The sequence below is a fragment of the Biomphalaria glabrata genome, chromosome 12, assembly GCF_947242115.1.
Source record: "Biomphalaria glabrata chromosome 12, xgBioGlab47.1, whole genome shotgun sequence".
NCBI classification, from domain to species: Eukaryota; Metazoa; Mollusca; class Gastropoda; family Planorbidae; genus Biomphalaria; species Biomphalaria glabrata.
In genome coordinates, this window is record NC_074722.1 from 28,847,726 (window position 1) to 28,852,526 (window position 4,801).

Below are 4,801 nucleotides of genomic sequence, written 5' to 3' on the forward strand. Positions count from 1 at the left end.
ATTCATTTCAAAATGTTGCTTTAAATTGTTATATGACACAATCAAAGTACTGGTACCTCACATTGATGTAGGACTAAAGCAGCTGAAATAATGACAAATTTTCATTCACTTACTTGTACTGTCATTTATTATCAGACGTGTTAAAACTAATGACCTGTATATATAATTGATTAAGCAGGAGCATCAACAAATCTTGAACAATAATTGTCTACAGAAAAACTTTATTCTTATCCAAACAGTATACATTTACAATGTATTTAAACAAGTTAATTTATACAAATCTGTATGGCCTAAAGATTATGGTGTATTTTGAGCATTGTGTGAATACCAAGTTACATTATTACATGAAAATAGTGTACTCATTTTTTAAATATTCTGGGTAATAAAAATTAACAACTAATATGATACAATAAAATTGAAGCATTAGTCAAATAAAAAAAAAAAAATTCACTCAAGATCTATGTGAACTCTATGCTTGAAAAAAATCATTTTGAAATTAATTTAAAAAAAAAAAAAAATTATGGTTCTTTAGTCAATGGAATGATAGCAGCAATTATTTTACAATTTCGTGATTATCCATTAATCTCAATATACTTATAACGGAAAAATAATTCATAAGGTTTAGATACAACCATTTGAAATAATGATTATAATTTTTTTCTTAATTTGCTTAATTCAAATCTAATATAAACAAGATTTCCTCTGTCAAGAAAATTATGAGGGAACAACATGCATGTTCTTCTCAGTAAGTTTTGCAAAGGGAATTAAGAATATATGATGTTGCTTTTTTTTGCCAACATTTTAAACCTTCGCACCAGGTTTTAGTTTTAAGGAGAATGCACCATATTTTATGTTTACTTTTGATAGATTCTTATTTTAATTTTTAAAAAGTAAAATTTCCCTTATATATCTTGCAATCTATGGGGCAGATGATATAAAGTTTATCAGTTTCTGTGCCCCATGGTTAGCGAGGGTGTCATGTACCCAGCACAACAACCAACCACCTTTTGAAAAAAAATCCCATTTCAGACGTCACAATCTATAGGGCAGATGATGTTAAGGTCATTTGATTCTTTGGCCAGTGCATCATGTGGCCAGCACAACAACCAACCATCTTTACTTTCCAAAACAAAAGTCAGCTACCCATTAGAGTTAGGTGGACTCAGGGGCACCCAAAAATCTAAAAAATTTTAACCCGAGTCTTCACAGAGATTCAAACCCATGACTTAACCATTCAGCCATGGATCCCCAAACTGCCTTTACTTATTCCTTACTATTGCCATGTATCCCTAGCCTTTTGAATTCTGAAATTGAAAATCCCAGTCTTAATTGAACCCAGGAACCCTCAGTTCAGAAGCCAAGTGCTTTACCACTCATTCACTGCACTCCCTATTGTTTTAATGGGGCTCAGATTAATAGTTTTCAAGTACAATATCAAACAGATTTAAAGAAATACTAAATCCAAACCTGTTGGCTGAATGACAGGATATACATAAATATGTATAGAGCTTACAGTATAATATATATATCTTAAATTAAAATTGGTCCAAGACTTTTATTTTGCAACATGATGGGATTTTCCTTTCTGGTGGTGCTATGCAGGAGTCCAAGAATCTCATCTTTTCTCATAACAGAAAGTTATCTAGTTATAAAAATAAATAAAAGGATTTTAAAAAAATAAAAATATGTGTAACATATGTGTTGACCATGCTAAACGTATATATGTTATTAAGTATAATTATATAATTTTGCTATTCTAAAAATAGTCTGTACCTAAAAGGAGCTACTGTGTTAATGTGTAGACATGGCCCTGACCTTAATAGTTATGGATTATTACTAAAGGTGAAGGCAGATATTCAGTTAATTTGATGGACATTGCACTCACCTAAAAGCAACTATAACATACATTATGATTTACATTTTCATGGAAAACTAGTTTTTCAAAAATACAAGTACTTCAGCTTATGAGAAAAGTGCATAGGGAAAAATTGCAGTACCTTACCTTTAAGAGGTGCAACCAATCATTGACTTGTCAGGAATGCATGCCTTTTTCTTGCATTTCCAAACATAACTGTAATTATACAATTAGGCATAATGGCTAATTTCTTTTGAAAACATTAAAATTAAAAAATAATATTATTAAATTGAATACATTGTTGTATCAAACATACAAATTATCAGACATAATTTTGCCTAATTTCATCTAACAGTTTATTGTAAAGGAATGGCCTGCACAACAGCCAAGTTTATTAGGCATTCATGAAAGATGAATTTGCTTAAGAGTGTTATAAAAAAAAACTAGAGAAAAATGTTAAATTCCATCCCCGATATTTGGATGTTGCTTGACCATGAAAATCACACTTCATAAAACATCTTTTAGATAACTAAAATAAAAATTGTATAGTAGTACTTACAATAAATATTGAATGGATGCCAATATTATTAATGTCTGCCCAGAGAGTAGAAATAGTATAAGTATGATCCTTGAGCCATTCTGGTACATCATCAGAACTGGTTGGCATGGTTCTACTTGTTAATAACTGAAACATTACAAACATTTTTTTAAATTTATAATTTATCACAGACTAGAATAGAAATGTTGCCAGGAAAAATACCAATGGTTAGAATGCACCTGATGATACTTTTGTAGCCTTAAAATGCACCAAAACTTCATTCATTAAATCTGATAAGAAACATATATGTATCACACAAGTCCAAGTTGATCAGAGTGTCATAGCAAATAATTAACTAGATATGTGAGTTTTATATTAAAGTGCTGAATTTCAGGGGATAGATCCAACTTGACACCACATCATTTATTATTTCATGAACTCATGGGTCTGGGCATGGCATGGGAACTATTATTTAATGTATGGGGTGTAGGCGAGGCATGGATTATAAATTGTCTTGTATAGATTAGATTGGATAAAACTTCCCATCGAAGGTAACTTTTACTGATAGATCTGGATCAATTATAAATTTATGGGATCTAGGCCTGCATACATTTTATCTTTTATTTATATATTTTATGTGCATATATATATATATGTCTAGATTCTATAATTATATCTTAATAATAATTTTTGTAGATGTCATATAATATCTAAAATATTAAGTATAGATCAGTAGATTTAGAATTTTAGCTGGTAAATATTTGTATATTCCCAATCTAAAGTGGATCTATATATTGTATATCTATCTAGAATTTAGATCAGTAGATTTAGTATTTTAGCTAGTAAAATACTTTTATATTCTAAATCTAAACTGGATCTAGATCTAATTATTCTAGAAGCTTAGATCTAGAAGACTAGTTGTCAAGATCTGACTACACTATGGCTAAGGCACTAGCTAAGTAGGCCTACTAGATAGATCAAGAGACAGAGTACTAATAGTAATAGACTCTTGCCTTGTTGAGCCTCTCAAATCAGCTACAGACTTTAGAGACAATTTAGGAAGGTGAATTTCGACCAATTCCAAGATCTACAAATTACAAGTTAGAGTCTAGCTAGAGTCGAGATGCTAGATCTAGTCTAGAAGGCTGATCAATTAAAAATAAAATCAATCATTTCTAAAGTTTGTAAAATTATATTTTATAGATCTAATCTATCTATATATAATATAGAAATCTATGTCTACTATTTTAATATTTAAAATGATATGGCTGATGATATTAATTATTTTAATTGAGACATTGACATACAAAGAAACAAAATAATTAGATCTTATACTAACTCATAGACTCTACTTATACTGTATTGTATTAAACCTTCGAGTTTACGTTCCACTATCTTGACTTGACTACATTGACTAAAAAGGGCACTATCACGGTGACTATGATTATTTATAGATCTAGAATACTAGTCTAGATTATTATCTATTATGATGATGATAATCAACTGGTAGAGGCTCCTAGAGCTATAAGTATAATCAGTATAAACTATAATATAATCACTGCATTCGTTTCATTCACTGTCTGTATCAATAATCATGTGATGTGAAACTAGTGAAAGTGAAGTCTAGATTTAGATCTAGATTAGATAGAATTGATAGATTATAAATCTACTTTCTACTATTAAAAAGTAATTAAAAGTATTGTTATTATAGATCTACATCTACTAATATTAGTAGCCTACAGGTACTAGATCTACAGGCAATACATACACTATTGACTATAGTCAGTATAGTGACTAGATCTATACTAATATTAATACAGCTATAGGCCTACTGCTATAGCTATAGTTATAGTATAGTGACTATAATAGTCTATAGTAAATAGTAGTATGAGTATGGACATAGTATGATGATCGATAGATATCTAATCTAGAGTTCTAGACGTAGACTAGATCTATAAACATTCATATTGATCTCATGTATGGTCTAGATCTAGAGAAAATAGAGTGGAAATCATGACTTTATTAGATCTATTGAGTTATTTTTTTAAAAATATCTTTAAATAGATCTAGAACCATAGTCTAAGTCTGGGTGTTGTAGATCTAGATTATTCTAGATATAAGAGATCTATTTCTATAGATAAGTTCGGTTTTTAAAAAATGCGCATTCGAAATTTAAAATACCCAGATTTAAGTATTAATATACCAATATTGGTAGGGCCGCGATAATCATTTATTAGATCTATTAAAGCATGTCTATATAAAAGATATTATTATTAAAATAATATATTATTATATAAAAGATATAGTTGTGAATATTTACTAAAAAAATTAAAATAATGAATTTTTTACTTTTGCCAATTAACACTCTGGCCGGCAAAAAGGATGACTCCTCAATACTGTGAAAAGAC

General features: G+C 29.3%; 1 long non-coding RNA gene across 2 annotated transcripts; it reads right to left on the reverse strand.

Annotated features, from left to right (window-relative positions):
* Positions 1-204: 204 nt before the first annotated feature.
* LOC129922167 (uncharacterized) lies at positions 205-4,068 on the reverse strand. 2 transcript variants are annotated; one of them, XR_008774145.1, is made up of 4 exons: positions 3,733-4,068; positions 2,415-2,540; positions 2,003-2,071; positions 205-1,642 (listed from the first exon to the last, which is right to left on the reverse strand). It is a non-coding gene; the product is annotated as an uncharacterized LOC129922167 (long non-coding RNA). The 2 variants fall into 2 exon arrangements; XR_008774144.1 differs by lacking the exon at positions 3,733-4,068 and having other exon boundaries at positions 2,415-2,988.
* Between the last annotated feature and the right edge of the window lie 733 nt (positions 4,069-4,801).